We start from the raw sequence: 25,055 nt of genomic DNA, 5'->3' as shown, positions 1-25,055 counted from the left end.
CCACTGAACACCAGAAGGGGTAAAGGTTGCTCATAGTGTAAGTGCCAATCCACTCTTTTAAAGGTTTCAAAAAGACATCGTTGAAGACGAACGGTGTGCCTCTACACAACTGAAGAGAAACTGAAACAGCCATTTATAGAGCACAGCCAACAGTACGAAGTCCCGAAGCTTTAAACCAACAGTCTCTAGGCCCCGTCCTACACTGGCCATGGTCCATGGCCGACTGAATGCCACCCTCCAGGCAAAATTCCCGGTAGGATGGTTTAGAGAGTTGGATTCGTCGGTTTAGTGCGATTGACGTCTTCGATTGGTCCCTAGGGTGGACTTCAAAAGACCATCTTGGCCGCCACTGCCGTCAGCCGGGTAGGGTTGAGGCGAGTCTGTTAGGGAAAGAAACAAGCCACTTGCCTATTTCCGGAACAAGTTGCCGTCGTTAGCTTTTGTAAGCGCAAAAGGAGCAAGCCGAAACGGCCTGAAGTAAGTCGAAGTAAGTCCGGACTCGTTCCCGTCCCGATCTGATTGTCTCAAGTGTCAGATCCAACCGCCCTCGCTGAAGAAACGCATAGAAAGAAAGCTAGCGGTTGTGCAAGATGTGCAGTACAATGTACTTAGCCAATTAAATTCTTATTCTGCCCCCGCGAATGGCGCTGGGCCCAGCATTGTTTCCAACTTCACGATTGACTCTTTCCTTGGTGAACTCGCTACGCCGCTAGGGGCCAGTTGGGTCGGCGAGAAAAAGGAGACGGAAAGGGCAAAAAAACAAGGACCGATCCTGCTTTCAGCTTGGGTACCTCAGTTGCACAACACACAGATTAAATAAATGTTTCAAACACATCGCTGTTTCTAAAATTTAAAAGCTGATCGGTCCTCATAGGGTGGCCAGGAAGCAAATAGATTGGTATTAGTAAAGAGTTGTTTTTCTTAATACATATACACGAAGAGGAATTTAAGACTCGTTTTAACAAAGATACAATCCAAGCAAACTATACGCACACGTCCGGTCTCCCTACTTACAGTTAGTTAAATGTTGTTGACCTTGCGTGTCTTGGGTAGATATTTCAAACAGCTGGCAAAGCCGAGTGTTTTGCTGACGGGAAACAGACGAATGCCCACAGCAAGTGGATTCATCAATGCATTTCAAAGCAACATAAAAAAATAATTGAATGGGGTTCAAATAGCGATGCCATTAAAAAAAAACTTCATAAGAATTGTAAAAGTGCGTTTTTATTGATTGGTCACTAAGTCCCGCGTTGCGGTCGCCGGCCTTCCGAAACACTCTAGCAGTCATATCATTTTTTGTCTATCGGTTCGACAATTCCAGTGTTCTCTTGCAAAAATGCACGGCTCATTGGTATTCATTTCGTTCCAATGCCCAACTGCAAGCCATTCGTCGACGACGGCCCGATTTTCCAATATTACTAGGATATATCTATATATATATACATGTACGATGTGGCCGGTGTTTGCAGAAGCTAAATGTTTGCCCCGGTATTTATCTTGTCTACTACACAATGCTACTGACAACGTACTCTCTTTGGCAAAAAACGTCCCGTTTGAGTTACAGGTAGAGAAAGCGTAAGATTGCACCAATCGATAGAAAGATTTGAGAAAAACCTTGTGAAATTCGTTGCCGCTCCTCTCGGGCAATAAGTTCGAGGACGCCGCAGCATTCGTTGGCATTGGCTGGTCGAATAGGTCGAACTGGCGTTAGGTTAGCCCCACGACATTACGCCCCGATGCACTTGAGCAATATTGCGAAATCGTAATGTTTGCAAGTATCGTAAAGTTGCACGCGTTCCTGGGGCAAACAATCGAAGGAGGGGTTAGGGTTAGAAGAGGGAACGTATGCACACACGTACGTCCAAAAAAGATACGTGTGAATACATGCAATTGCGAGCAACGTGGCTCTCGAATGCCAAACAAACATCGGTCTCAGGAAGCGGGGCGTCCCACCCAAAGAGTATATTCGCACGTCTACCAATTGGTGATTTGAAAGGTCTGTGGAGAGCCTCTACAACGTAAATAAGCTTAACAAAATCACAAGCAATATATCATTGAAAATGTTGAAATGTTGACTGTAAGCTGTTTCCTGACTTCGCTCCTCCTATAAGCTCTCTGACTGTTCATGGTTATTACTTTAGTGGGGCTAGAGAAGAAGCGTATAGGCATATCGCTTAAGTTGGCTACTAGAAGTTACGGTTTATCCGGGAGACAAGCGCTTAAGGGCAGACAACATTGGACATCGTGAACAAGCCGAAGGGGATTATTTGTAGTGTCTGAGCGAATGGAACATGCTGCAAGACGACGCTATAGATTTCGACGGGATAAATGCAAGAGGCCAACAGATGCAACAGATGACTCGTATGGACCATATGTTCATCTCTGTTGAAGTTAGAGAGTTGTCTACTGAGGGACATTTTACATTGAACAAAACTTCAACACATCGAAAATCAAGCTCTTGAGGCACTGCGGAATTCTTCACTTTCAGCTCACCTCTACGAAACACGCTAGGACATTCCTATCCGCAACTTAACCCGTACTGCAGGGGCACTCAGATGCAGATGAGGGGAGCAAAAACGCAATAAGCATCAGGGACTGGGGACCGACAATCGAGTCAAGGAAAACAACCGTATGCTGGGCCTTTATGGGGAGGTTAAGGGAACCGAACAGTTGAAGAGTTGGCTTCAAGCCTTTTGAACACTTCAACGTTGATCGAGGTGGGGTTTGCGGTCGCATCACATACATGTGTCTCCCCAAAACCATGTGACATTAGAAACAGAGTACACAACAGTGTCACCCATGTGACTTAGGTATGCAGCCTGGAGAATGTCTATGGGTTAATGAGTAAACCTGTGTGGGGGGAGATAGCGTGCATTTTGGCAACGATAAGAACTAAAATCGGAAATAATGTTAAATAACTCAAACAGTATATCTTTTTATATAGGACACATTTTCTCCGAAATATGCGCGATAAAGATTTGTTGGACTCACTCGTATGCTACGTGAAATATTATTAATGAAAAAGCAGTTTAAATATGAAATCCTGATTTGTCAATTGTACGTTATTTATCCATGATAAAAGAAAAAATGATGATTTTAACTTATTATCATACTTTGGCATTTCATTCCACATAGTCTATTCTACCAAGCGTAGATTTTTTTCTTTTTTTTTTGTAATTTTTAAACTCGATGTTTTGGGATTTTATTCTGGGCTATTCAATGTTTGGCATAAAACACACCAAACTCTAACATTACATTGTAACCTGCGGTTGTTTGGGATTCTTCGTAGCTGATTATAGACACAGAATGCTACATCTTTCCAACTCCATAGTGCACCTTAATTTGTCGACAAAGCGTAACGTTGAGTTGGTATATGGTGCTACCCTCGTCGATATAATACGAGAAACGTTTGAACTTTTCTTAATGAATATAACTAACAAAGAAGAAGCAACGATTTGAAGTTATTATACAGTATATCACCAAGCAGGTATATAGGCCGCCTGTGCTCAAGGCCAGCACAGGCAGTGCCAAAGGCTTTATACTCGTGATACATTGGCGTATGTGGCAAAAGAGCGATCTAAATGATGCTAGGATCTGTTTTGCACGATATAATTAGTTCGAAATAAGTATATGTGTGCTTTAATTTATAAATAGTCTCACACGGTAAGCGATACGAACTTGTAGAAAAACAAACCATTTTCAGTTTGATGCCTACGCAGTATTCGTAAAGTAATTAGTGTCGAGTAACCTCTAACAGACCAACGTGAGTGAACAGCTAGCTTTATAATATGATAGAGAATCTTCCATAAGGCTAGGATAACGTTCCAGTTAGTAAGAACATCCAGGAAACAACATAGGTCGTGCTGAAACGTGCTAGATACGCGGAAGAGATTTAGAATCGCGCATGTGACTCTGTCAATCTCGACAGCGGTCTGAATAATCTAGAGCACTTTTTATCTATTATTTGTATACAACTGAAGTGCATTTGTAGCGTTGCCGTGACGTTAGCGTCAGGATAGGCCTTAGTGATACAGAATGCGAAATTTTTCTCTGATGTCTCCGAAATGTTATGTGTGTGCACCTATGTTAGTGGAAAATTTCATATGAATTTTATCTTTCGAAAACAAACCGTAAATTTATATGTTGCGGAGACGTGTGCTGCAGCAACCGTCCAATGTAGAATGTACAGGTTGAGGTAAACAATGGCCGGATCGAGTCTCAAACATTATCTATGGCGCTCTAAATGATCTGTTGATTAGCGGTTGGTGTTGGTATGTGCACTGCGACAAAATTTCGTATGTATCATGTGTACGCCCCTAAAACGTAAATTACGCGAAAATGTGCACGTACGTTCACATTGCACAAGTCTTACTCCGACAGAATCGGCTGCACATAAACTACTAAATTGTTGAATAATAAAGTTTTAGTAAAACTTTTAGTTAACGAATATAGCGTGGCTCGACCGCATCCTGTTTCAATTATATAGGGCTAACCGGGTTGATTTAAGCAAGGAAATGTTTCCCATGACCTTATTATCCAACAAATGATTGAAACAACTTATGCGCTTAAAGCATCCTTATCGCATCGGCCTAATTATTCACTACGCAAAGTCTACGTGCATACAAATACATACCAACATGCGCCTTCATATACACGAGAGATCAAACTTGCCTATTGGACAACGCATGTCCTTATTAACGCATCGAACTCACTTTCTACACGTAAATTGAAAGGAAGCAGTTGCTTCGCATCGTCATTATTTCTGTAACCTACGCGTATAGAAACAGAGGGATCACCGTCTTTGTTCTGGCCTTTTCCTACAATCTTTACTTCGCTGTGGTTAAATCGAATTGAATAAGCAGCAAAATAAGGTTCCAAGCTAACAAATTGAGTGGAAAGATACAGCAATAGAGTAGCCACAGAAGGCACTGCTATGACGTTCAACAGAAGAAGCCTGCTTCGAAATGGTCCCGAAAACGGCCAGAGGTGCTTTTCCTGTACTCTGAGTTGGAGGCCAACTAAGGCCGCTATGTTTTCTGCCGGCTACTGGAGAATCTTTCGTAGTCCTACCCGTTGCTTTCTCCCCCACTTTCTTCTTTCTCATCACTGAGTGGACTTCGTTTACCCCTGGCTTTTCGCCTAGGTCCAACCAGACTTAAAGGAAGAACGCTCGAGGAAAACGCGGAAAGTGGCAGTAGGAAAACAAGAGTAGAGAAAGAGAGAGAAAAAACGAAAGATTCTCTCTTGCCCCACTGTTACAGTAGTACGCGTACAGGCAAAACGACCTTCGATGTATGGGTGGCGTATAGCTTCGGGCATTGTCGACACATGCGGCAGTATGTATTGAGGAACTAGCGCAGGCGTAACATGAACCAATGTAATACATGGGGAGAAATAGCCCTTTTTAGGTCCGTAGATTTGTATAAGCTGCTTTACAAAAAAAAAAAAAAAGAGAGAAAGCTCAATGATAGATACAACTGTGAGGACAACTGAAGAACAAGGAAGAACTTCACTATATGATGAAGATGTATGATATCGGCAAAAACGTAAGACGTTGGATAGGTGCCAATGTTCTTTTCGTCGTTACGATTTACTAGATAAATGTTTCGAGCTTTTGCGTTCGCTATTACCGTTAAGCATTGCTTTGAACGGCTGGCCTCTTCTAATACGAAATTAAAGCCGAGTCACGTTTCGTGTTTCCACGTTCGGTGAACCAAACACGTTACACTATAATACATCTCATTTAACAGAGTAATTATTGTACATACTAATTTTGCAAGCTCCCTAATTTTCCTGAGTGCAACAGTAATTGTTCGTGACGTTGTACGATCGAATTGAGAAAAAAGGGAATCTTTTAGGCGTCATCCGACTCTCCTCTGTCAGATATCTCTAATATTTATCCGATTTGTGTGCGACAGACGCTACTTGGTTTCTACGATGGAAATTTACAGACAGAAATTTGCGAGGCCAGCTTCCCGGAATTCGAGTGGCGTCCGCCTCTGACTGCTGCGCGTCTTCAACAGTCAAGCAGCTTCGGCAGAAGATGGAAAATCTAGAACCGGTAACCGAGGAAATGGCTTGATTTATAATTCAACATAAGCCTTCTCATGCTTGTCGTCCTTAGTTAAGGAGAACCCGGCAGGAGCAAGCCGTGGTGTCGTAAGGCAACAAACACGTCCGCATAGTACCCCTGCTATAGAACATCAACTCCAAACCGTACGACATGTCGTCTCCCTACTAGTTCTCAATCAATATGTACAGTCGTCTATTGCTATATTTAGTCGATAAGAACAGCGTATAACTAGCACTGAATAGTAATGAGTCGTTACCGTCAAACTTTTAATAACATGGAGGACATAATGGAGCGATGGACAATATCGTGTCGCCGTCTCGAATATGCTACATTGCATAAATTAGAACATCGTGCGGGTTTTGGTACTATCATGGGATAAGGCGAATGACTATACGGGCTTCAGCGGATAACCTTTCCGGAAGATGATAATGAACGCATTGCGGCTGTTTCACATACGATTGGCCTGAATCGTCGTAAAAGTAGGTTCAATTTCTGAAGGTCGTATCTTCATCTTGGTCTAGCGTCTCTCAATTATCATTAATTTGCGTTCAAATAAACAATATGCGTATTCATCGGGTGACTATAACAGAATATATATATATATATATATATATATATATATATGCTATCACTTTTTGTCAGTCCTAGACGACATATTATAAAACTATTTTTATTTTTAATTATTAAAAAAAGATTAACAATTTATTAATGTTTATTATCTATAGACGCCAACAATATTTTGCATTCGTCCAATATAGAAATCGTTATCGCTTTCAAGTGACTGACATGCCTAAGGTGTACATTCAACATGGGCCTCTCGTGAAGCGAAAATATATACGGTCAAAATAAAAATCCTTGAACTCTGTTAAAGATTTCTATTCGTGTAAGTGTCTGGGTGTACGACAGTCCTTCTGGTGAACGGTACCCGACCTGGCACTTACCCAACACAAACACGAATCAGAAGAGTTAAAACTTTGCGCGAAGCGACGTAGAACTTTTTTGACGCCGACACGCGTTCCGCTGCTCTTTCCCCATCGAAAGTCATCCTATTTACATACGAACGAAGCTTCTGAGCTCATAACTGAACCCGTACGAGGTGGACTTCAAGCATGAAGCCAGTAAAGGAGGCCAGGGTAAGAAATGAGGCTTAATGTCATTATTCTAGGGAATACAAGCGAGCCTCCAGAAGACAGCACCGCGTCGAACATCGATACTGTTCGCGGGCACATAGGGCTCATTCTACTAACCAGATGGAAGAATATTCAAATGAAGTGGCCTTATCGATTGATTATCGATTGACCGCTATCCCATACAAAACAAGATGTTGAATAGTTAAAACATTTTTAATTATTTTTTTTTTGTCCCATATATGACTGAGATTTTTTTATTATAATATAAGACTGTTTTGTCATATAAGTTTAGTGAAAAGTAATTATTAGCATACTTCAGTGATCAGCTCGGCTGTATTGCATTAATCGGGTACCTTAATATGCCTAAAATGGATGAAGAAAATAAATGCATAGCACTGTATTGGGCAAGTACATGCTTTTCTAGAAAGGTACATTTCCGAGCGTGTTCCTTGCGGTCTATAGTCTTAGGCTTTAGGACACAGTAGAGGCCAATCTATAGGTCATTAGTTTGTATTTATGTATTTATCAATACGCAGTTTGTTTGAGCTTCTATATATATATATATATATATATACATTTTTCTCCGTTTTCAAAGAACTATTTATGAACGAAGCAATCTTGACGAAGTTCTTGAATTTCTATGGCGGCTTGCTAGGAGAGTTTCGCATGAAAAGGTCAAAGATACTGTTTTATAGACATATAGAAATCCAAAGGTTCTTTTTTGGGTTTTAAAGTAACTTCAAAAATAAATTTTAAGGTGTCTAAAAGTAGGCGACGCCATTTATATCCATATTTATATAAATTTTTTTTTCGAAAATACTATGATTGTCTTAACATCAGAGAAGTTGTACTTCCTTTGTTTTACTATTATTAATAATAACTATTATTATTGTTATTACAAAATCTAAGCTGCTGTATTAGACTGCCTTCGAAGCTGTGTATAGAAAGGTTTTCTAGTTACTTTGCCCTTCGTTTCACAAATTTTGATTACCGTAATTTCAGTATGCTTATAGAAATAGACGATTTGTCGTAAAAAAAAAAGAAGTAAATAAAGCCATTGACAAATTTTCTATGACATTATGATACTACATAATGCCAAGTGCAATTGTGAAAACTGGATTAAGAAGCTGCATTTAAAAGGTGGCAATCAGCAGAGGGCTCACTGTACATGCCCGTTCAGTTACAAGGACGTAAAGCCGGCTCATTCCACAGAAAGGCTTACTATGTACATATTGTATACATTATCGATCACACGCGTTCCACGTGACGAACTTTATTTAAATTCAACCTATTCAGCAAATGTCCACAATGTTACCACGAGGTACGTCTGTCGCTGGGCTCCGTTATTTCTAAACGCATTCTTATTTTTGCAAAAAAAAAAAAGAAAAAGAAAAACAAAAAATCTCAAACGCCCATTCAAATGACTACACTCGCAGTCTCGATTAACTTTATTCAATTAACGAACGAAACTTAAATCTAAGCTTACTGTAACTTAAACCCTACGCTTTATTATCAAATAATATAGGTCAGATTGTGGTATCTTCATTCACCCAATCAAGGAGTGGAAGGGAAAATGAAGCTGAGCTACAAGCATTTTCCCTAGCGGGACGGCTAGGTAGAGCTCGGCCCGAAGAACCGGTTTTGTCACGAAGTCAGGTCACGCTAGCGAAGAGTTGGATGTTGCGAGAGAAGAGTGAAGAGTTTGAATGTGAACTGCGGCAATATACAATATTGCGATTCCTCTATAATGCTATTCTACTGTTCTGTTGTCGTACGTATCACTGTGATTCAGCGCAATTCGCGAAACCCGAATCGTTTTTTAAACGGCCACAGCAATAACGGCCAATCGGAGCTATTACAGCCTTTCATTCACAAACAACTCAACGCCGAAAAGCCCCCAGCAATGTGCTCAGCTTAGATGGCCAGTAGCGCATTGGATCTTTTAGGTCCATATGTGGATTTGTGTGTGTGTATCGCTGATCTGGAACTTGGAACTTCTGACAACGACGGACAGTGACGAAGTTCCTAGCTGCTGGCTGACTGACCGCTCACGAATTGCTAAACTAGAATAGAATATTGCTTTACCGTGCACAGGCAACTGACTCTTCACACTAGTGATTAAACCACTAGGATACGGTGCGTCGTGTCCAATAGACGTCAGCCGTACGGCGCTGAAAAAGTTCAACACACACAGATGTAGAGTTATTCACAGGATCCCCACCGCTTCTATTGAAGTTGACACTAGAACGCCCCTAGTCTCGTCAAGACGAGAACAGAACGTAGTTCGCATCTTCAACCGCTTGTGAGAGGCAACTGAAAACAACAGAAAATGCTGAAGAAGATCAAATGTTAATGCGCCGGCAAGCGGAGATAGTAGACTCGTTAGGAATCCGATGAAGTTGACAAGCAGCAATCGCATGATGCTGACCAGGACACGTTTGGCTGGTAATGGTCATTGGAATAACGGAAGGTGAACTTTCCTTTTCGATAATGTCTAGTGCCTGACACCGCATCGCTCTGCTGCCCAGTAAATGACATATAACGTTCACGGGGCCAGAGGTTTGCGACGGTGCCGAGATCTGCTATTGTCGTTGCTGCTGCTGCTGCTGGCAAGTATTGTTCGATTTCGTGATGATCGTCGCTTCCTGACGCAAGTCACGGAACGAGCAAGCCATCAGAAACGAGATGGCCAAGGAGAAGCTAGATGGAAGTTAACGTTGCCGGCGTCTCAATATCGGCTTAGCCAAATCTCGCAAGGAAGGTGATTGACTAGTTAGTCGAAGTTGTCATTAGTCGAAACCTGGCCATGTAGAAAGCAGCGCTGCGACTACAATAGTCCCTTGACAACGCTAGTAATAACCGAGAGACAGCGTACCTATGTACAATGGTGAGAGGTCGGCAGGAACAGCAATAGTAGCAGCTCCAGTTCCTAAGGTTCCTTGGAGGAGTAAGTAACATGACGAAAGTGGAAGGCAGCAAAACTTCATCTAGACATCCTTTGGAACCGCTGAATGTGACAGACCGTTTTTGCGTGCGGAAGATCTCGCTGAATGGTAGCTGCTAACCAGAGCAAGCGGCTTTATCAACTAAAGACAAAGCCGACCTGTGTCATGGCCGCCCTTTCCCATGGGATTCAGGACCTAGGAAGGAAAATATTCAAAGCAATCGTGAGGCAGGACAGCCGGCCGCCGAAGTTTCGTTACAATAAAGCTGTTGTGAACCATTTATCATATAGAAGGATGCGTGGCGGTGAGAGTTTTGCGTAACGACTGCATTCAGAAATCTATAATGAACAAGAAAACTTGATGCAGGTTTTGCATACGTTTAAAACAAAGAAACCGTAGATACCTTCGTTTTTAATACATCGACCGAAGGAACATCGAATACATAGTTGTAACACGGAAGTCAATCAGTGGCAGACGTTTGTAGAAATGGACAGATCAGAAAACACACAAGTGTCGACAAACCGGATCTGGAGGGTATCGTTCTCTCTTTTTAACTTAGGTCGAATCAGATGATAACCGGATTCACTGGCACAAGCAAAGGGGCAAATCTATTGGTAAGCACGGTTGCTTCGAAGCTTTCTAAGATACACAAGATCAAATAAAGCAAAAGTAATTGAAAAAAAAAGAGGTACTAAAAGCTTTTCAGCGGACACTTGATTGTGACGCGTTAACCAAAGGGTGCTCTTGTCTAGCCAGGCATGATGGAATTCGATAATAAATATTGACCAGTGAAATAAATTAAACTCTTGACCACGTTCCAATTGCAGTTTTACTATATACAACTTAATTAGAATTTACAGTGGCATCCATATGAGGGAGTCAATCTCTGCCAGACCCATAGCCCATTTTCGCTTCTGTAGAAATCGCTCAATGACTCGTATGGTTAGGTCCCTGTAATCAGCTAAAAATAGTTGGAAAGATGTTGGCTTACCGATCATCAGCAAAAAAAAGAAACTAGCTCAGTTCGAACAGGTCAATATAACTAGTTACGAATCTATTATGAATACATAGGAGAGTAATGCTTGCTCATTTCGCGACGGGACGATGTAAAAAAAGTTTGAAAAAAATAAGTGGGTCTTAGCTGAAAAGCAAGCCTTGAACCTATACGCTCAACCATCGCAGTCGCCAAAAACACTTAGAGAAGAAAAGAGTGCTTCCAATATACATCTGAATAGAGGATATGTTGACTATGTTCCATAGAACGAAAATAAGAAGCTTATCAACGATCAATGGGAAACGCAAATGAACCTCACGATAGGGTTTCGTTACTGAACCCACACAAACAAACAAACAACACTTTATATCGCTCATTACATTGGACCATTACGTGATTAAAACCGCCCACGTCCGTTCGTTTTGAACTCCTACACGACCAGACTGTTCTACGTACAACATCTCCTACCTCCACTTCCATGCATCTGCTATCTGATCAATTGAAACGGATGAAGTACGTTATTCGTTTGCCCTTCGTGTCCTCCTTCAGAGTAAAATTTCTGCTTGAAAAGTGACTATTGTGCTGAAGGCCCGTCGACCAGCTTAGCTACGGGTCATTTCTCGCGCGTTTTCTCGGGATTCACCAAATATCTATTAAATGCGGCAACTGAATGAATCAGCTGGTAGTCGATGTCTGTTTGTTGAACAGTAAACGGTATTGTGAAATACGGGTTTAAATAAAATGCCCTTTCTTCGTTTTTGCCACTCTCATCTAGAAAAAAATGATCGCGTGGCGGTAATTTTGAACGGTGGCGATCCCGCGAGCGGTAGCACTTCGGTCGAAACATTTCAGCACTGACGAGGATCGTGTTGGACTAAGTTATCTAAATTCTTTAGTTGACCGGATGATTTGCCAAATAAATAGATCCCAGCAACATACCGGCGCTTGTTAAAGAAGCGGACGAAACATTTCCAGTGGTAGGGTCTGATTTTGAACGAAGCTTACGTGTCAGTCACTGGTCGAGTGCGTGACCGCGTGAAAATGTGTACTTTTAAAAAAGCTTAAGCATTTGTATTAAATGTGTGGCTAGATTACGTTGGACCGGTTACGTGACTAGGTGTTGTCATAGCAAATAGGAGCAAATGAACAAGCTGCAACGCACGCGGCTGTTCCGGTCGGTCTAAACGATGCGACCATATGGTCACAATTGAAGTGCGACTAGTGAACGACAGAGCGAGCAACGGAGTATGACAGTCGATCAAAAAAGCAGACGTAACCGGCTAAGCACAAAACGAATGACAGGAAGCAAACAAATCAAATGTTGATCATTGAATAGTGCATGCCGTATTCACCATCGTTCCATTGGCTTTGTTTGGGTGATCGCTTATTTCAGTATCGTATCTATTATGTTAGCCTCTGTACAGGGCAAGTAGAAGCTGTAATATGGATCAATGAAGATAATGAAGATAATCTAAATCTGATAGGTTTCCGTTACGTCTCGGTTAGTAGGCGCTTCGTCCGTTCCCAGTTATGGCACTGCATGCGGTCTGCATCGTTGTTGCGTTCCCGGCTACGTGTTTAGTTGAACACAATTGGAATCGCTGAAGCGCTTTTGATCGAAGCAACGTGTTTATGGCTTAGGCTCATAAGAACAATCTATAGCCATATGGCCGCTTGCAGATACACTTTACCTAGAAAATCAGGTACATCTCGAAAGGGAATTTATGCATTTGATTAACAGGTTATCCTGGACTAAGGCCGGGATAATCAGAAGGGCGAATTTATGCCTGGGACGGTGCAGCGTCGTCAGTGATAAGAGTCACAGATACGAGCCTGTCTAGCCGGCACAAAGTATATGCTAGAATAGGTACGGCACTGTATGAAGATCATTCTGCGAACTTTCGAATAAACGATCTGTCGATCAACAACGTTCGTTTTATATGCATCCTCGTGTACAGGACTGTCTACATAGACAATCGGGTTTAAAAAAGCGTGCTTTCAAACAAATCAAGGTCCTAGTCGTGGTGAAAGTCGGCCCGTGCGTTTTCGGCCGCTTCGATCGGACTTCGTATCTCGTTTCTTCAAGTCCAGTAAGCTTGTATCATTAATGTGCTTTGTACATTCGATTATAGAGAGATTTCTGCCTACAAAAACAGCAACAGCAGTAAAGGTTTCCGGGTTCTGAAGCCGCGTAAACGGTAGATAGTATAGTAACTTGCGTTCAACGCTGGAGATACTTCTTAATCTAATCTCATTAATAGCAATTAATCGCTGTACTCCGAAAACTGTCCACGTGCGAGGTGGAGTAAAAGTTGTCTCGTAGTGCTGAAGTAGGTCTGCCTCAGCAAGTAAGAAGTAGCCCGTTCTACTACCTCAATCACGAGCCGATTCTGATTTTTACATATAAGTTTATTTGGTATTCAATTGGAACTCGATGACCTGTTTTGGCGTAAGACTGCTTTTTTCCCATCGATACGTAGCAGTATGTGGACTTTCGAGTGGTCGGTAGAGTAACGGATATCCTTTTATCGCATACGACATAAAGAACTCGTTCTCGTTACATACGGAGACAGATAATGTGCTACTGTATGCTGTAAAACGTATGATTATATCGGCTTCATTAACAAAGATGGTATTCCGTAGTAAAATCCGGCATCGCTGGATATAAATCGAGTTTTAATACTTTAATAGACCAGTAATTACGCCATTTAAAATAGTGAAGGTCAATAATAATAATGCTTTGTTTTGCTACCTAAGCTTGTTCGCACGGATTTGCAAAGCACAACTTAGTTAAGGTGTGGGTAACTAGCACAGACGCAAAACAAAACGATAACAGACCTAGTATACGGAAATGGGAAGACTATCAGCCTAAAACGCTACTATTATATCGAAGTGTGTTGTTACCTGGTATCTGTAGGTTCAAGTTTGTCAGGCATTGTCGCATACATTGCATTTCCCATTCGCAGGTCCACGTAGGCAGTCAAGTTCAGAGGAAGGCAAGGAAGAAATCTAGAGAATTTCATATATTGAAATAGATGCGCTAGTATGAATAGCAACAGTAGTAACTGTAGTGAACAGCTGACGTCGGCAACGATAGGGAAATCGCCTGAATCAACAGCAGCAGCCGCCGCTAACATCAGCAGGTACAGCTGTTTCCCCTGACGGTAGCTCCATCAGCGACAGCCGACCACTCCCACGGAAGCTGCATCGCAGTTCACAGACGAACGCATACGAACCGACATCGGCGTTCATTGCTGCCGCGGTAAAGAACATGTCTGGCAGTAGCTAGACGGACCGACAGGCAAATCAACCCCCTAAACCGAACGGCCAGAGATGCCACCACCACTGCCTTGCATCGCAACGACGATTAAGACGACGAGAAGCAATCCGCGACGTTCACTCGGAAGCGAACAGACAGACAGACAGACAATTGACAATTTGCCTCGGCAGTTGCAACTTTTCAAGTTGTCTAGAATAGACTGAAGAGGGCGAAAGCGGTAGCAAAGACAGGACAAAAAAGAAGGGCGATGCGGGCTCATCCACCCAGGAATGGTGGCCACGCCACGATCATGGGGGCGGCTAAAGAACAACTACAAGGAACCGAAGAATGACGATTCGGCGTTGTCTGCGTGTATTCGTTGTCATTGTGGCTCGATTCATCACTCGTTGCCCCCTTTGGCGGTGGCCGATCCAGGAGAATGGCCAAAGCATAGCAAACCGGTCATTCCCAGTGCTAGCTCAATATCAGTTCGCTGCAACCCTACAGCAATGAGTCGCGCAATCATAACACGCAACATGGATAGGAGATACGCTATCAATGCATCTATAGTCGTTAGGTTTCTCATACTGTTGTTGTGGGCTGCTGCGATCAAACTCGCACGCTGAATAACATGCAGCGAGACCCAGACAGCAACACCCAACGGACGTCAACACATTAACACACACGCGCAGATTTCAACGCTGTGCCCGTCTCTTTGTGTATACAATGTAACGGCTCGTAATGTGCGACGATGGGAGTCGCCCACGCAGCGGGATCATAGCGGGCACATGTGTAAAGCGCTGTCTACACATACACGTGCATTATGGCCGTCATATCATGCAGGCGAAAAGACAAACATGCACAGATACAGGTCAACAGAGAGCCAAATACCGAATAGCGCATAAAAATTATCATTCGACGGGAAGGTCTCGCAGATGTGATGCGGGTATGGTGAAACCAACATGCTAAATTGGTGTATAAGAACGAGACGATGGACTCGATAGCAGTGAGGGCACCTCATTTGTCGAGGCTTAGGTTTAGGCAGAAAGGGAAAGAAGAAGAATCAAATGAAATCAGGATGAAAATAAATTAAAATGCAGTGAAACTCTTCTAGCTATACCGCTGTCATCGCCATAGACTTGATGTTGTTGCTACTGGTGGTAACAACTGCTTGTCCTTTTTTTGTTCTTAGAGCTTTAGCACTTGAGCTTAGTTTCAAATTCGTTGCCAATCATCGAATGGTAAATCGCATGGGGGATGGGACACACGGGTTTATTTCCAGTTACATTGGAAATGATTGAAGCAACGATTTAGAGCAGTGGACGCGGCGCTGTTATGATAAAAGTTTAGAAAATGCCAGGTGGACTCATGAAAAAAGAGTATACGTACAAGTGACTATGACCAGATTATTGCAGCAGGGCAGTGGAGTGGTGCCATATGGTGTCCGATCACATGGATTTTGTTATGGCAACGATAAAGCGTCACAGGACATGAGCACTGGCAAAGTTTATTGAAAAAGTACAAATTGTTATGCTAAGGAATTCATATATGTATATATATACTGTTGCAGTTAGCAAAGTTCGCATGCATTTCTATTAAACAATAATATTACTTGCTAAATCGCTACCTGTATCCTGTAGAAAAAAAAAAAACGTTTATTTTCGCTGTTATAATACACTGGTAATTATATAATATCAGTGAATCAAAACCTAACTGATAATATCTGAGAATAAAAATAAGATCGATAACGTGATATCGATAAGAAGCAAACGGCCTCGACTACCCCATGGATCGTCCAAACCATGCTTTTCGATCGCATGACATTCAGGCCTACAGGCACCCATATAGTAAAGACTATATACCACAGTTATACTATATAAACTATAATATATCTTTATATAATATTATTAATAATTAGGTAATAATACCACGTTGAACGTTTAAGGCAAGAAGGTGCATATGGTAACTCAATTTCTAATAGAAAATTTTGAATGTACCTGTATGTAATGATGTTGGAGTTTTTATCTGCAGTAACGTTAAACATGAGCAAATGTAATGATATGAAAAAAATTTATTCTATACTGCGACACGATCCAACGGCCAGCGTAACTATGCTCAGATAGCACGGCACGATTCCTATTGACCCTAGGACCTATTAGGACGTTTCTAAAAATACACCCTTAATTTTGATCTTAAACTATTAGTGCTAAATTGACCCGCATTGCAACAAAATCCCGCTATTCCCACGGGAGAAAAATTGCTCGAAGTCAGATGAAGCTGAATTCTTCATATTTCAATAAGCCATATTAGAACTAACTGAGATTATAGCCTCTGTCCACCGAAACCGGTTAACTGACTAATGGGAGCGTCTATCTTTCAGTATTCCGAACTGTTTATGTAACTAACTAGATAGATAATATATTGTTCTTATTCTAAATATAGGCTTCATCGGGCTCGGGCTAAGTAAGGGATCGAAGGATGATCCTATAGATGCTGAAAAATTCACTATATATCCATACTTACCTACATACATACACGTATACCACTAGTAATATCGGAGTCCAAGTCAAAATTCAACGATATACTATAGTTACTCAAGGCAAACATTGTGAAATTGATAAAACAGATGCCCTCGCTTGACGACCGAGCGTGCCATTATCTTACATATAGTTAATGTAAACTGTGAAAACAACGAACAATATAGACGCTAACCTATTACATGTTTCAGATTCTTTTATTATGGGTAACTACAAGGGTATTTGACCCAGATTGTTTGATGTCGATGACCATTGAGCTTTTTCTGTTCATTACTTTTTCAACCCGGCGGATCCATGGTGTACAATATGATAATACATGACTAGACCTGATATCAGTGACAGGCCAAAACGTGACGTTGAATCTGTTTAGGGTAAGAGACGCAACGCTGTTCCCATTATTTCATTTCTATACATATTGCATTATTCGCTACTTAAAGTAAAGCTTACGCCCAACTAATCCTGGCATATATCATATCATATGAAGAAAGTATCAAAAGACAGTATCAACTATGGGAAACAAACATTTCTTAAAGGGAAGCTTGCCAGTATTAAAGTGTGTACATGTTGTTGAAGTTTTATGATTCCTTTTCACATAGAAAATATGTGCTTATTCGTCTGAGCTCGCAGATACGGCTGAAATCCGTTTGTTTTTAAGAGACCAATGCGGAGCATTTGTTCAGGAGGAGATTTTGTGGCAATCGAGGTCGTAAGCTTTTAGCGTAATACAAACTCCTACGTCATCATTTCTAAGCTTAGTGTATGCAATAGTAATAACCTGGTTCGGTATCAGTTTAATTTCGTATTCAGTAACGATATTTTGTTCTAGAAGTAAACCAGTGACAAATATGATAATGGGCACAAACATATATAGGGGAATGATCTCTCTAGGGGGGAGCGAGCTTATCACCGCGCGGTCAATGCTTGCTCAACTACACAGTTGTACTCTAAATAAACACGCACGACTATATAAAGTAATAATATTAATTCGTCAAATAATTCTCCTGTACAGTTCCTGCTATAGGTATCGCAGTCTTCTACATGACATATGCAAGCTGTCGTGAATGGTCGCAAAGAGCTTCTGCTGAGCCTTTGTCCGACCAAACGTAACTATTATTTTCCAGCACAGGTATTTGTATTGTATTTGAAACATACACTGGGACATAACTGTCCCAGTGGTTACAAGGTCGAGCCGTACGGCCACAGGTTTAGGATTTGATCGTTTCCAAATCATTCCACTACCCTGCTGGCAATAGTCGCTTGTTGGGCTATCGACCCCATGGAATTTCTCTAGAGCCATGGGCAGACAGCTAAAGAAACAAAACTGAAGACCTTCAGTGTTTCGTATCCAACTGCTAACTTCCACCAGCGGCTTCCATATAGAAGTCCTTCCGCATATATTTCTTACCTTTGTTTTTGCTCAGCAGGACATGCGCTTGATTAAAAAAATGGGTTCCTAAAAATACACGGACGATACAAATGCAAATGGGTCCAGTGAATTAGTCCGTCGAATCAACTGACCGCCCTCGGGGGGCAAAGGTTTCTTGTTTAAATTTAAAACTGGATACGGATACTCAAGTTGAACGCAATTCCAACTTGGATCTATCTGTTCAGGAAAGAAGCGCATTTATACAAAGTACAGCCAAAAATAGTAAGATTAGCATCATTATTCTACCAGGCGAGGAGTAGACTTTAAAAATGCCGATCTGGCCTTTATTTTTCAGAGAGTTAGAGGACGCGCGTCGGAAGTGAGAACCTCAATGCAGCCGTCAGCCCCGCAGAAGGAAGACCGAGCCCTTACGCAGTGATCAGCAAAAGGCGCCTTATGAAGCCGCCTTAAGCAAAACTGAAGTATAGAACGTTCGATATAACGCGCGGAAGCAATATAAATCCATGGCTAGACTAGGTTTTGATTTGAATTCGCAATCGGTCACGCAAGTAAACTTATTATTATTATTATTATAAGTAGTAACTTATTACTATATAAATTGCTGATTGAAATAGGTCTACTGCATAATAGCTTACGCATTACAAACTCTAAGCTTATCTATTTCACATAAGTAGCGCAGGTAGTAGGCAACGATAGCCGCGAAGTGAACAACTAGCAGCCCTTACTTAAATCTTAATTAAATAAATAAATAAATAAATAAATAAATAAATATTGTACAGGTGTACATCGACGCAGTTTAACGACCGACCGACCGATAGCAATAGTACATGACGACGTTGTTATCTCTCTAGTCAGAATGCTTTATCATTTTTGCCCCTGACAGTGATGTAGACTAGAGTAATTTTCCTGAAAACAATTGCGACCTATCTAGACGGACGGACGGACGGACGGACGGACGGACGGACGGACAGAAAAATAACCGGGCTATTCGAAAAATACAAAAACTCACTCAATAGTATAACTATCTGAAGCCGTTCCATCTCTGTATATGTTGCCATGCTTGTTTGCACCTTATGTTTGTCGTGGACAAATGCGTGCGTCTTACTTCGCCCAATGACTGGTAATGTTACGCTGCTAAATTTTTAGCTACTATTTTACCGTTTTTGGTGAGTGGATGTTGGCCGGTTTTTACTGTCGCAATTGAATTTTCGCATCTCGCGTTGCTTCTTATAGGACTTTGAGCTCTGGAGGATGAACACCGTCTATCATTATATAGCAGATATTATGTCATAGAATCAAACCAAATCAGTGATGCGACTTCGTACGAGTAAAGGGCCTAATGGGGCATATAGAAACGTGAACCGATAGGACAAGCCACGTGGCAAATGGGATAATAATTGTATGCAAGTTTTTGTTTTCATCAGATACCTAGCAGCTGATCGAAATAATTATTTGCCTTTTCCTTCGTGTGTGAAACTGAGGATGCGTGTCTGTGCGTATGTGCGCGCTAGCAGCGAATGTAAGGACCGACAGGCGCGTCGGCGCCTTTCGGCACATTGCGAGCCTCGAAAGGTATGCACGTGTCAATCATGGCCTAATCGATTTTGCCTCAAAATAAGCATATGCTAATATTACCACTTGTCCATTAACAGTAAAGCAATTCAGATGAATCGGGACGCTGCACAAGAACACGGACTTCATAAACAATAAGCAAATGGAAAATGTAGTCGCGTTTTATACAGTAGAAAAAATTACACAATTTTCCTTGTGGCGTTGCCCATTCAGAATCTCATCGCAACGTGCGACACAAGCAATATCTCTGTGGACCCTGTTGGTCTACGTACAGAATCATATTATATTTAACGTTATGATATAATGTTTCCTTTAGCCATAGTACTACGTACCTTAAACCATATTCTTCCCTTCCTGGAAATAGCATAATTCTATGTTACTCCATCAATACGTCTAGCTAAACTGGATTTATGTGAAGATAACCCGCATATAGTGGTTAGGCTAAATTTCGTTATGAACTCGGGCCTTGTTTTGGTTATTCTCGCTGGCGAGCAGTAACAATCGAAAGCCCGCGCCATCACCCAGCTGCCGATTCTTCCTTTATTACTATTAACCATTTTATTCCGCTTCGCTTGCGTGTCGTTTCAACGCAAGACGTGACGCAAGCTAAGCTTTACCTCGCCGCTTTTATTGTTCTGTCTATCCCTGCGCACCGCAATCCAATCAGGAGCTTCATGGCCGTTAAACTACGAGTTTTCGACCCAACCCGGGTCGATAGAATCGTTAGTGAACGAAGGTGTTAGTTTCTCATGAACGCATTACCAATGCTAACCACATGAATCACCAGCTTTTTAACGCAACTTTGTCCGTATGGAAGCGTAAGGGTTCGTCTGTGGTTTTTGCACCGAAGTGAAACCTTTCGGTAGCAATAGCCCCGATGAAGGTCTATGGCGCGTGGCCCAATGCGAACTCGTCCAAATACGTACCTACTGTAAAGTACAGTGATGGTCACGCGGGTCAGACAAGCTGGCGCGACGAGCTCATGCACAAAAATTTCGTCAAATAATTTAAAAATGCTATTAAGTCTTCATCGGGAACCAAACTCCCGAGACCTATAGCTGAGAGTAAGATGCCCTACGCACCCCGCCAAGGCGGCACTCAAATACGCAAAACTGTAATATACATAACGAAAGTTTCATGTCGTGACACATAGTTTTTCCATACAAAGCCGATTGCGAGCGATCGGCCAGCGATGACGTTGATTTACTTCTACGGCTCGACGCTAATCCATCGGCCGCCCCCTCGACTTCGGTTGATGCTAATAATGATAGCTTAACATAGAGCCCCTGCCGTGAAGGGTTTTCTGCCAGCTGCAGTATACTGTTCAGCCGCCAGTGGCAATAGTTACAGTCTTTTCATATTTTTGACTGTTGTCAAGACATCAACGTCATATAGCATGTACTAGTAATAAACTTACATATCCAACGTTTGCAGCTGAAAAGCCTATGTATTAATGTTGTTGCGTTCGTCTTTGCTATCCTAGTTGCACCCCCTTTTGCCCCCATGGTCATGTTTTCAGTTTTTGCTATAGCTACCACTACTGCAGTCACAGCTATTTTAGTTGCTCTTGCTGGTGCGTTTACTTGTTGCTAGCGCATGTGTCTGTTGTCTGTCACCATTATTCTATGGTAGCGCAGCTCTGAGCAGTTATCACGGCTTTGCCACCGGGGCAATGCAATAACCGTTATTGCTATCCTGTTCTTATCTTGTTATCTCTGCTTTTTTTGTTGTTGCTTTGGCGCTGCCGTAGCGTGACAAATGCGACAGCAACAACAACGATAAGGCTGCTATCCGCCCTCCGGCCATCGTCTCGTTATTGAGGGCTGGTCGTGCATCTGCTTTTCGATCCGTTGCTGCCGAATGCGGCCGTTAGCTTCGTTGCCGTCACAGTACCTATCGGTCTATTTGTCGCTTGTGGCTGTTGCTGGTATTCACTTACTCCGGGCCAATAGTACCACCGCCTGATTTGACTTCGTCCGTTCGGGGTGGTATCGTTCCGGGACGTATCAAGTGTGCATCTAGCGTCTGGGCCCGCTCGTTGACTAAGAATCACTCGACGTTCGGCAGTCGCCTTAGTACCAACGACGAGCCAGTAGCGCCGGCTTCCTCGACTCCTCGTTTTCAAGCTCTATCCTTAGTTCGGGGCTTGGCTTGACTTTCACTTGACGGTAAACACAATAACATCGCTGCGCCTTGTATTGATATTGCCCAACTGGTTACTTAGCGTCAATCACGCCAATAACAACAGCGGTAATCGGAAGTCTGTCACCTTTCGTCACGACGATTGTCCTCCGGCCATTCCTCTCAGCGTTGCAATAGCGGTTATTGACGTTGGTGTTGTTATGGACGTTGTTGTCAGCGGTTATTAACGAACATGCGTCCGAGTAAGGAGTCGGTCAGTGGCAGCACGCAAAGATGCGAAGGCGTGCGAAATCCAAACGGTCGGTAAAAGTAAAGATAACGACGAAGACGGAAATTCAGTCATCGATAGAGACAACACCGGCGGATGGATAATTAGAGCGTATGTTTGTTTGTCTATTATATAACGCTTGTGAAGCGGTAGTTAAGTCGATGGGTTGAGGCTTCACTGAGAGGTTCGTGTCGATGGATGTAGGTAGAAATGGCATTAAGCAGGTCCGAGTAGGGTGGCGTGAACGAATGTTGATGGGAATAATGCAAAAATAGCCCAGTTTACAAAGTTTCAATTATTCTGCCCATCAAAGTTACTTAATTATAGTCCGAAGTGTCCGTACATTAATACTAGTATAGTTAATGAGGTTAGGCAAGACCCAATGAAGCTCATTTAAATTTTTTACGTGGAATTTGTTTAGTGATATTTGGTTAAATTATATCACGGCCGATACACTGCCATTCATTCACAATGTTTCAAAATACGATTGACATCCTAATGCCAAGTTAATGTTTCAATTTTAAGTTAAGTTAAGTTAAGTAATTAATTTTATTATAAATTTTTTAGTTGTTTCGCTATGACTGTTTAGTAGTTTTCTAAGTTATGGAGTTCGCTGATCTTTTTGATATTCGGAAATGTCGTCAATGAATATCCTGAACAGTTCGATCCGACTGATTGAAACCCCCCTAAGATATTGTCTTTTTATTTCTGCTATATTTTCAATAGCATTTTAAAATAAAGTTTCTATACTTAAAGATTAATCATGCTTCACAATTAATCGCAACCTGAACAGAAAGAACAGCCTAAAAGTAATGCTGTACGTAACATTAGTTTTAGAATGGGTCAATGAGGGCTCCGATAGGGGATCCCGTTTTCACCTCGACCGCACGTATTTCTATTAGGTAAAAAGCGTAAGGATATTCCGTTACATGAATATAACCCGACGTTTAGCTGAGAAGCCGGTCCGAAACCCCAAGTCGAAATGACGACCCATGTAGGTTCTTGTTGTTGTGAGCCCTTTGTAAATGAACACTTGGGCACTCCACTTTGCCCCGTTTGTTTTTAGGAAATTTGTCCTAGGCAAGTAACAAATAATAATCGCGCCGAATATTTCACAAGCCGCACCACGAGGCCAGTCGCTAGATGGAAACACACGCGTATCGAACGTCGAACTTCATTTTACAGTTAGTTACTTGTAACTGAACCTACCTTACTAAACATGTTAGTTACTAAATATACTAGAAACATTCTCTTTGCTATCGCCATCGTCGTTAATCAGTACGTAGAAGTTACTCTGATCTAGTCTTTAGCATGTGCTGTAAATTAAAGCATACGGCAATATGATGTTCCCTCGTTTCGGGGTCCGAAGGATTTGGAAGCTTGCCAATTTTCGACCGTCTCCATGCGATTGTCTGGGCTTTTAGATAGCGAGATAGAATCGCCGTTCAGATTGCTCTCTCTATGTCAGGACATGTACTAAGTATACGTAAGGAGATCTTACCATTGTATGCAGTGTACACGGACCTGCGTCCTGGCGGACTATTATCTCCCCCGTTTTATCCGCGTCGCGTTGCTACTGTAACGCCTAATTGAGCTCTGGCTTGAGATCGTTAACGCTCAATAGCGTTTTGTACGGCGGGGCAGAATAATACGTTCAATAATGACGGCACGGTGCGTGCTATCGCTGTTGCTGCGAGCATTTTTTCTACTGTGACCATCGGCAACATTCGCATGACCTCACGTCAAACAGGTCAACTAGAATTTACATTGTTTGCCAAACCTTAAATAACAATAGTCGTTTCGATACGAAGTGTAATAGTTAAATATTGCGAGAGTAATTGATGGCACGCAACTAATATACAACTTTAAATCAGTGGCTGTTATTTATATTTTACTGTTTTCCTTAAAATTATGCAGCGTTCGACAATTTAGTAGGTAGACACTAACCGAATACAAAACATTGTATGATCTTTTCTAAGCCTGTATTGTTGTTGACATAAAGAACAGGCTGTCTTGCATTTATATAAACAATGCTTTTCCATTACTACTTATCTAAGTGTCTGTAGTTTGTTATTTTGCTAACTTTCTCTTTTCATAGACCTTTATGTCAATTTTTTTTTTTTTGCTATATTTTCTTGTCGAAGGTGGCCATTGCTATTTGTCGGTTTACGTTTTCATGACACTAACATCGGTTTCTTTGCAGAACGGGGATTTGATCCGTCTGAAAACCTTTCTGCGTAAAGAAATTGAAACATCTCATCGAAAAGCGCTCTTCCAGCCAACTTTTAGTTGAAACGTCAGCGAAAAAACAGCATTCGCACGACAATTCAGCTAGACTAGCGTCCGTACGTAGCATCGTGGCAAGACAGTACAGGAGGAACATTTGAAGCTCTTTCGTATTATCGAATAAAAACGGTTTACGCTACAAGAGTCATGTTTTTAGCGCGGCGCTCCGTCCAGTCGATAGGAGGCCCGCTAATTTGTGGCTCAGTTTTGGCCATATTCAAGGACGGCGTGCTCCAGCCTGACGATCAGGGGACCTCCGATCTCGCGGAGCGATAAGCGACGTCGGTTTCTACATAGGTTACATAAACAAACCTTTCACTCGTACAATGAGAAAAACAGAATAAACGGGGCGACATGGATGGCCTAATGGAACCTGCGACGTCGCCTGTACACGCTGGTGGTACGGCCAGTCGGAAATCAACTACGGCATCAAGGGCGATAGTCGAAAACTCGCTGCTCTGT

The 25,055-nt window shown here is 42.1% G+C and overlaps 2 long non-coding RNA genes across 3 annotated transcripts; one reads left to right on the top strand and one right to left on the bottom strand.

Annotated features, from left to right (window-relative positions):
- Nucleotides 1-1,202: 1,202 nt before the first annotated feature.
- LOC147753380 (uncharacterized) lies at nt 1,203-14,239 on the bottom strand. Its single transcript, XR_015311384.1, has 2 exons — nt 14,047-14,239; nt 1,203-1,798 (listed from the first exon to the last, which is right to left on the bottom strand). It is a non-coding gene; the product is annotated as an uncharacterized LOC147753380 (long non-coding RNA).
- On the top strand, nt 11,996-24,587 carry LOC111261181 (uncharacterized). 2 transcript variants are annotated; one of them, XR_002680832.2, is made up of 3 exons: nt 11,996-12,119; nt 18,660-19,897; nt 24,511-24,587. It is a non-coding gene; the product is annotated as an uncharacterized LOC111261181 (long non-coding RNA). The 2 variants fall into 2 exon arrangements; XR_002680830.2 differs by lacking the exon at nt 11,996-12,119 and adding an exon at nt 12,840-13,232.
- The last annotated feature ends 468 nt before the right edge of the window (nt 24,588-25,055 follow it).

The sequence above is a fragment of the Varroa jacobsoni genome, unplaced genomic scaffold, assembly GCF_002532875.2.
Source record: "Varroa jacobsoni isolate VJ856 unplaced genomic scaffold, vjacob_1.0 scaffold_529, whole genome shotgun sequence".
Lineage (NCBI taxonomy): Eukaryota > Metazoa > Arthropoda > Arachnida > Mesostigmata > Varroidae > Varroa > Varroa jacobsoni.
This window is presented reverse-complemented; position numbering and strand designations above follow the sequence as displayed.